We start from the raw sequence: 10,270 nt of genomic DNA on the forward strand, positions 1-10,270 counted from the left end.
CAATTTTTATGATTTAAAATTGTTAATATTTATTATGTTATACTGTAATTTAACAATAAAAATGTTTTCCCATTTTATTAAAAAATATTACATATCATATTCAGTAAAGAACACAAAGTGGTCAAATTTAATTTTAAATTTCGAATCTAATGGAAGTTATTTGATTAAGTGAGATCAAATTTGAACAATTTATTTATGATTTAAAATTGTTAATATTTATTATGTTACGCTGTAATTAGACTATAAAAAGCTTCTCATTTTATTAAAAAATCTTAGATATCATATTAAGTAAAAAGTTCTATTGTCCATATGTTAAAATAAATTTTGAATCTAATAGAAGCTATTTGATATATGTGGGATCAAAATTGAACAATTTCTGTATGATTTAAAATTGTTAATATTTATTATGATACGCTATAATTAGACAATAAAAATGTTTCTCATTTTATTAAAAAATTTTAGATATCATATTAAGTAAAAAGTTTTATTGCCCATATGTTAAATTAAATTTTGAATCTAATGGAAGTTATTTGATATATGTGAGATCAAAATTGAAGAAGTTATTTAGGATTTAAAATTTTTATCACATATTATATTGCTGTAAGTATGCTATAAAAAAAATATTTTATTTTATTTAAAAATCTCAGAAATCATATTAAATAAAAAGTTCTATTGTACATATGTTAAATTAAATTTTGAATCTAATAGAAGTTATTTGATATATGTGGGATCAAAATTGAACAATCTATTTATGATTTAAAATTTTCATGACATATTATATTGCTGTAAGTATGCTATAAAAAAAATATTTTATTTTATTAAAAAATCTTAGATATCATATTAAGTAAAAAGTTTTATTGCCCATATGTTAAATTAAATTTTGAATCTAAAGGAAGTTATTTGATATATGTAAGATCAAAATTGAACAATTTATTTATGATTTAAAATTTTCATCACATATATTGCTGTAATTATACTAAAAAAAATATTTTATTTTATTTAAAAATCTTAGATATCATATTAAGTAAAAAGTTTTATTGCCCATATGTTAAATAAAATTTTGAAACTAATGGAAAATAATTGATGTATGTGGGATCAAAATTAAACAATTTATTTATCATTTAAAATTTTCATCACATATTATATTGCATTAAGTATGCTAAAAAAAAATATATTATTTTATTTAAATATCTCAGAAATCATATTAAATAAAAAGTTCTATTGTCCATATATTAAATTAAATTTTGAATCTAATGGAAGATAATTGATATATGTGGGATCAAAATTGAACAATTTATTTTTGATTTAAAATTTTTATCACATATATTGCTGTAAGTATGCTAAAAAAAAAATATTTTATTTTATTTAAAAATCTCAGAAATCATATTAAATAAAAAGTTCTATTGTCCATATGTTAAATTAAATTTTGAATGTAATGGAAGTAAATTGATATATGTAGGATCAAAATTGAACAATTTATTAATGGTTTAAAATTGTTAATATTTATTATGTCACGCTGTAATTACACTATAAAAAAGTTTCTCATTTTATTAAAAAATCTTAGATATCATATTAAGTAAAAGTTTTATTGCCCATATGTTAAATTAAATTTTGAATCTAATGGAAGTTATTTGATATATGTGGGATCAAAATTGAACAATTATTTATGATTTAAAATTTTTATCACATATTATATTGCTGTAAGTATGCTATAAAAAAAAATATTTATTTTATTTAAAAATCTCAGAAATCATATAAAAAAAGTTCTATTGTACATATGTTAAATTAAATTTTGAATCTAGTAGAAGTTATTTGATATATGTGGATCAAAATCGAACAATTTATTATGATTTAATATTTTCATCACATAAATTGCTGTAATTATACTATAAAAATTAATTTTATTATTTTTAATAATTTAATTAACCTATACTATTTATAGTCTCTTTCATTTTTTCCTTTAGGTTGTGTTTTCTTGTTTTTATGGATTGTATACTTAGTTATTGGTGTTGTTTGATGGAATTTTTCCTTAATTACTGCTTTGCTGCTAATTTGATTGTCCTGGAGTTATCTGGCCGTTTATTTTTTGCCATCTAAAATTGAATAATTTATTTATGATTTAAAATTTTCATCACATATATTGCTGTAAGTATGCTATAAAAACAATATTTTATTTTATTTAAAAATCTCAGAAATCATATGAAATAAAAAGTTTTATTGCCCATTTGTTAAATTAAATTTTGAATCTAATGGAAGTTAATTGATATATGTGGGATCAAAATTAAACAATTTATTTATCATTTAAAATTGTTAATATTTATTATGTTATGCTGTAATTTTACAATAAAAATGTTTTCCCATTTTATTAAAAAAAATTACATTTCATATTCAGTAAAGAACATACAGTGGTCATATTTAATTTTAAATTTCGAATCTAATGGAAATTATTTGATATATGTGGGATCAAAATTGAACAGTTTATTTATCATTTAAAATTGTTAATATTTATTATGTTATGCTGTAATTAGACTATAAAAATGTTTCTCATTTTATTAAAAAATCTTAGATATCATATTAAGTAAAAAGTTTTATTGCCCATATGTTAAATTAAATTTTGAATCTAAAGGAAGTTATTTGATATATGTAAGATCAAAATTGAACAGTTTATTTATCATTTCAAATTGTTAATATTTATTATGTTACGCTGTAATTAGACTATAAAAATGTTTCTCATTTTATTTAAAATTCTCAGAAATCATATTAAATAAAAAGTTCTATTGTCCATACGTTAAATTAAATTTTGAATCTAATAGAAGTTATTTGATACATGTGGGATCAAAATTGAACAATTTATTTATGATTTAAAATTTTCATCACATATATTGCTGTAATTATACTAAAAAAAATATTTTATTTTATTTAAAAATCTCAGAAATCATATTAAATAAAAAGATTTATTGACCATATGTTAAATTAAATTTTGAATCTAATGGAAGTTAATTGATATATGTGGGATCAAAATTGAACAGTTTATTTATCATTTAAAATTGTTAATATTTATTATGTTATGCTGTAATTAGACTATAAAAATGTTTCTCATTTTATTAAAAAATCTTAGATATCATATTAAGTAAAAAGTTTTATTGCCCATATGTTAAATACAATTTTGAAACTAATGGAAAATAATTGATGTATGTGGGATCAAAATTAAACAATTTATTTATCATTTAAAATTTTCATCACATATTATATTGCATTAAGTATGCTATAAAAAAATATTTTATTTTATTTAAATATCTCAGAAATCATATTAAATAAAAAGTTCTATTGTCCATATATTAAATTAAATTTTGAATCTAATGGAAGATAATTGATATATGTGGGATCAAAATTGAACAATTTATTTTGATTTAAAATTTTATCACATATTGCTGTAAGTATGCTAAAAAAAAAATATTTTATTTTATTTAAAAATCTCAGAAATCATATTAAATAAAAAGTTCTATTGTCCATATGTTAAATTAAATTTTGAATGTAATGGAAGTAAATTGATATATGTAGGATCAAAATTGAACAATTTATTAATGGTTTAAAATTGTTAATATTTATTATGTCACGCTGTAATTACACTATAAAAAAGTTTCTCATTTTATTAAAAAATCTTAGATATCATATTAAGTAAAAAGTTTTATTGCCCATATGTTAAATTAAATTTTGAATCTAATGGAAGTTATTTGATATATGTGGGATCAAAATTGAACAATTTATTTATGATTTAAAATTTTTATCACATATTATATTGCTGTAAGTATGCTATAAAAAAAATATTTTATTTTATTAAAAATCTCCGAAATCATATTAAATAAAAGTTCTATTGTACATATGTTAAATTAAATTTGAATCTAGTAGAAGTTATTTGATATATGTGGGATCAAAATCGAACAATTTATTTATAATTAATATTTCATCACATAAATTGCTGTAATATACTATAAAAATTAATTTATTATTTTTAATAATTAATTAACCTATACTATTTATAGTCTCTTTCATTTTTTCCTTTAGGTGTGTTTTCTTTGTTTTTATGGATTGTATACTTAGTTATGGTGTTGTTTGATGGAATTTTTCCTTAAACTGCTTTGCTGCTAATTTGATTGTCCTGGAGTTATCTGGCCGTTATTTTTTGCCATCTAAAATTGAATAATTTATTTATGATTTAAAATTTTCATCACATATATTGCTGTAAGTATGCTATAAAAACAATATTTTATTTTATTTAAAAATCTCAGAAATCATATGAAATAAAAAGTTTTATTGCCCATTTGTTAAATTAAATTTTGAATCTAATGGAAGTTAATTGATATATGTGGGATCAAAATTAAACAATTTATTTATCATTTAAAATTTTCATCACATATTATATTGCTGTAAGTATGCTATAAAAAAAATATTTTATTTTATTTAAAAATCTCAGAAATCATATTAAATAAAAAGTTTTATTGCCCATTTGTTAAATTAAATTTTGAATCTAATGGAAGTTAATTGATATATGTGGGATCAAAATTAAACAATTTATTTATCATTTAAAATTTTCATCACATATTATATTGCTGTAAGTATGCTATAAAAAAAAAAAATTTTATTTTATTTAAAAATCTCAGAAATCATATTAAATAAAAAGTTTTATTGCCCATTGTTAAATTAAATTTTGAATCTAATGGAAGTTAATTGATATATGTGGGATCAAAATTGAACAATTTATTTATCATTTAAAATTGTTAATATTTATTATTTTACGCTGTATTTACACTATAAAAAAGTTTCTCATTTTATTAAAAAATCTTAGATATCATATTAAGTAAAAAGTTTTATTGCCCATATGTTAAATTAAATTTTGAATCTAATGGAAGTTATTTGATATATGTGGGATCAAAATTGAACAATCTATTTATGATTTAAAATTTTCATCACATATATTGCTGTAAGTATGCTATAAAAAAAATATTTTATTTTATTTAAAAATCTCACAAATCATATTAAATAAAAAGTTTTATTGCCCATTTGTTAAATTAAATTTTGAATCGAATGGAAGTTAATTGATATATGTGGGATCAAAATTGAACAATCTATTTATGATTTAAAATTTTCATCACATATTATATTGCTGTAAGTATGCTATAAAAAAAATATTTTATTTTATTTAAAAATCTCAGAAATCATATTAAATAAAAAGTTTTATTGCCCATATGTTAAATTAAATTTTGAATCTAATGGAAGTTAATTGATATATGTGGGATCAAAATTGAACAATTTATTTATCATTTAAAATTGTTAATATTTATTATGTTACGCTGTAATTAGACTATAAAAATGTCTCTCATTTTATTAAAAATTCTTAGATATCATATTAAGTAAAAAGTTTTATTGCCAATATGTTAAATTAAATTTTGAATCTAATGGAAGTTATTTGATATATGTGGGATCAAAATTGAACAATTTATTTATCATTTAAAATTTTCATCACATATTATATTGCTGTAAGTATGCTATAAAAAAAATATTTTATTTTATTTAAAAATCTCAGAAATCATATTAAATAAAAAGTTTTATTGCCCATTTGTTAAATTAAATTTTGAATCTAATGGAAGTTAATTGATATATGTGGGATCAAAATTAAACAATTTATTTATCATTTAAAATTTTCATCACATATTATATTGCTGTAAGTATGCTATAAAAAAAATATTTTATTTTATTTAAAAATCTCACAAATCATATTAAATAAAATGATTTATTGCCTATATGTTAAATTAAATTTTGAATCTAATGGAAGTTAATTGATATATGTGGGATCAAAATTGAACAATTTATTTATCATTCAAAATCGTTAATATTTATTATGTTACGCTGTAATTAGACTATAAAAATGTTTCTCATTTTGTTAAAAATTCTTAGATATCATATTAAATAAAAAGTTTTATTGCCCATTTGTTAAATTAAATTTTGAATCTAATGGAAGTTAATTGATATATGTGGGATCAAAATTAAACAATTTATTTATCATTTAAAATTTTCATCACATATTATATTGCTGTAAGTATGCTATAAAAAAAATATTTTATTTTATTTAAAAATCTCAGAAATCATATTAAATAAAAAGTTTTATTGCCCATTTGTTAAATTAAATTTTGAATCTAATGGAAGTTAATTGATATATGTGGGATCAAAATTGAACAATTTATTTATCATTTAAAATTGTTAATATTTATTATTTTACGCTGTAATTACACTATAAAAAAGTTTCTCATTTTATTAAAAAATCTTAGATATCATATTAAGTAAAAAGTTTTATTGCCCATATGTTAAATTAAATTTTGAATCTAATGGAAGTTATTTGATATATGTGGGATCAAAATTGAACAATTTATTTATGATTTAAAATTTTTATCACATAGTATATTGCTGTAAGTATGCTATAAAAAAAATATTTTATTTTATTTAAAAATCTCAGAAATCATATTAAATAAAAAGTTCTATTGTCCATATATTAAATTAAATTTTGAATCTAATGGAAGATAATTGATATATGTGGGATCAAAATTGAACAATTTATTTTTGATTTAAAATTTTTATCACATATATTGCTGTAAGTATGCTAAAAAAAAAATATTTTATTTTATTTAAAAATCTCAGAAATCATATTAAATAAAAAGTTCTATTGTCCATATGTTAAATTAAATTTTGAATGTAATGGAAGTAAATTGATATATGTAGGATCAAAATTGAACAATTTATTAATGGTTTAAAATGTTAATATTTATTAGTCACGCTGTAATTACACTATAAAAAAGTTTCTCATTTTATTAAAAAATCTTAGATAGCATATTAAGTAAAAAGTTTTATTGCCCATATTTTAAATTAAATTTTGAATCTAATGGAAGTTAATTGATATATGTGGGATCAAAATTGAACAATTTATTTATCATTCAAAATCGTTAATATTTATTATGTTACGCTGTAATTAGACTATAAAAATGTCTCTCATTTTATTAAAAATTCTTAGATATCATATTAAGTAAAAAGGTTTATTTGCCAATATGTTAAATTAAATTTTGAATCTAATGGAAGTTATTTGATATATGTGGGATCAAAATTGAACGATTTATTTATCATTTAAAATTTTTATCACATATTATATTGCTGTAAGTATGCTATAATAAAAATATTTTATTTTATTTAAAAATCTCAGAAATCATATTAAATAAAAAGTTTTATTGCCCATTTGTTAAATTAAATTTTGAATCTAATGGAAGTTAATTGATATATGTGGGATCAAAATTAAACAATTTATTTATCATTTAAAATTTTCATCACATATTATATTGCTGTAAGTATGCTATAAAAAAAATATTTTATTTTATTTAAAAATCTCACAAATCATATTAAATAAAATGATTTATTGCCTATATGTTAAATTAAATTTTGAATCTAATGGAAGTTAATTGATATATGTGGGATCAAAATTGAACAATTATTTATCATTCAAAATCGTTAATATTTATTATGTTACGCTGTAATTAGACTATAAAAATGTTTCTCATTTTGTTAAAAATTCTTAGATATCATATTAAATAAAAAGTTTTATTGCCCATTTGTTAAATTAAATTTTGAATCTAATGGAAGTTAATTGATATATGTGGGATCAAAATTAAACAATTTATTTATCATTTAAAATTTTCATCACATATTATATTGCTGTAAGTATGCTATAAAAAAAATATTTTATTTTATTAAAAATCTCAGAAATCATATAAATAAAAAGTTTTATTGCCCATTGTTAAATTAAATTTTGAATCTAATGGAAGTTAATTGATATATGTGGGATCAAAATTGAACAATTTATTTATCATTTAAAATGTTAATATTTATTATATTGCTGTAATTACACTATAAAAAAGTTTCTCATTTTATTAAAAAATCTTAGATATCATATTAAGTAAAAAGTTTTATTGCCCATATGTTAAATTAAATTTTGAATCTAATGGAAGTTATTTGATATATGTGGGATCAAAATTGAACAATTTATTTATGATTTAAAATTTTTATCACATATTATATTGCTGTAAGTATGCTATAAAAAAAATATTTTATTTTATTTAAAAATCTCAGAAATCATATTAAATAAAAAGTTCTATTGTCCATATATTAAATTAAATTTTGAATCTAATGGAAGATAATTGATATATGTGGGATCAAAATTGAACAATTTATTTTTGATTTAAAATTTTTATCACATATATTGCTGTAAGTATGCTAAAAAAAAAATATTTTATTTTATTTAAAAATCTCAGAAATCATATTAAATAAAAAGTTCTATTGTCCATATGTTAAATTAAATTTTGAATGTAATGGAGGTAAATTGATATATGTAGGATCAAAATTGAACAATTTATTAATGGTTTAAAATTGTTAATATTTATTATGTCACGCTGTAATTACACTATAAAAAAGTTTCTCATTTTATTAAAAAATCTTAGATAGCATATTAAGTAAAAAGTTTTATTGCCCATATTTTAAATTAAATTTTGAATCTAATGGAAGTTATTTGATATATGTGGGATCAAAATTGAACAATTTATTTATGATTTAAAATTTTTATCACATATTATATTGCTGTAAGTATGCTATAAAAAAAATATTTTATTTTATTTAAAAATCTCAGAAATCATATTAAATAAAAAGTTCTATTGTACATATGTTAAATTAAATTTTGAATCTAGTAGAAGTTATTTGATATATGTGGGATCAAAATCGAACAATTTATTTATGATTTAATATTTTCATCACATAAATTGCTGTAATTATACTATAAAAATTAATTTTATTATTTTTAATAATTTAATTAACCTATACTATTTATAGTCTCTTTCATTTTTTCCTTTAGGTTGTGTTTTCTTGTTTTTATGGATTGTATACTTAGTTATTGGTGTTGTTTGATGGAATTTTTCCTTAATTACTGCTTTGCTGCTAATTTGATTGTCCTGGAGTTATCTGGCCGTTTATTTTTTGCCATCTAAAATTGAATATGATTTATTTGTATTGTCAAACATCCCTACATTTAGTTTAATAGCTAAACATATACCTTAGTTATGTTGTTTAATTAAAAACAGTTTAGTTCTTTATTATAAGAAAGGAACTAAACATAGTGATTTTGGTAAAGACCTTGGATCATCGGCTACTCAGTGTTTTAGTATAATATTAGCAATGTGTTATAGGTCCATAAGCAACAATGGCAATTGATTATCACTTTTCAGAAACTAACAAATCAATAAAAATACATTATGAAACATTTATACCGCTTATTTATTTTACCTACCTTTATTTCACAACATCAATTTACGATTGCCTATAGGTATGTAGACTGTTACAATAACATCTGGATTAATCAACACTAATTTATGAACTACCCATTCATTAGTAGAACGAAAAATCCAATTTAATAACGATTATAACAATAACCTTACTGATGTTTAACACGTTCGACACATCGGTCGTCATCATAATCATTGTCCAGGTCGCCGGTGACGACTATCCGTCAACAAATGTAATGTTCATTTTGACAGCTCATTATTTAGACTTGCGAATGAGTATGACGAATGAAATTTGAATTAATTTTGATAATGGTTGTGGGCGATCAGTAGTGTCTAAAGAATAAGATATTTTAGTTCATGCTTTTAGTGTACCTATTTAGATATTTATTTGAAATAATAATATTTATCCGTTATTATCATTACATTATTGTAATGGTTATCAGTTTATCACAATATCATATTCTCGCTCAAACATAGATTTATTGTAAGAAAGATTTATTTAAATTAATTGTTGTTTACGTGCAATCACGCTTAAAGATATCTTTATATCTTTTACATCTTTAATCGTGTATTCGTGTGTGTAATACACAATACACTGCTAGATGTGCTATTGAATGGTGAATAATTATTACTCCTTTAATTTTTGAAATTGATGATTCGAGTTCATTACCTACTTAACTATACCGATATTTAATACATTTATTATTTTTAATTGGAGCTTTGGAATTTCAATTGAATATAGATAACTGATGAAGTATTTCTTATTATTATTTTTATTTTTATAGGTATGTGATTTAGTATGTATTCATTTATTGATTTAATGATGTTGGGTTTATTGGAGTCGAGTAAAATATTGATTAGGTATCAAAGATGACACTCTACTTTTTTTTTCATCTTCT

At 19.6% G+C, this 10,270-nt stretch overlaps 1 long non-coding RNA gene across 2 annotated transcripts; it reads right to left on the reverse strand.

The window, feature by feature from the left end:
* Positions 1 to 1,915: 1,915 nt before the first annotated feature.
* Positions 1,916 to 9,751, reverse strand: LOC126552016 (uncharacterized). 2 transcript variants are annotated; one of them, XR_007605872.1, is made up of 3 exons: positions 9,377 to 9,751; positions 9,143 to 9,317; positions 1,916 to 2,093 (listed from the first exon to the last, which is right to left on the reverse strand). It is a non-coding gene; the product is annotated as an uncharacterized LOC126552016 (long non-coding RNA). The 2 variants fall into 2 exon arrangements; XR_007605871.1 differs by lacking the exon at positions 1,916 to 2,093 and adding an exon at positions 8,896 to 9,073.
* Positions 9,752 to 10,270: the final 519 nt, after the last annotated feature.

The sequence above is a fragment of the Aphis gossypii genome, chromosome X (assembly GCF_020184175.1).
Source record: "Aphis gossypii isolate Hap1 chromosome X, ASM2018417v2, whole genome shotgun sequence".
NCBI lineage: Eukaryota > Metazoa > Arthropoda > Insecta > Hemiptera > Aphididae > Aphis > Aphis gossypii.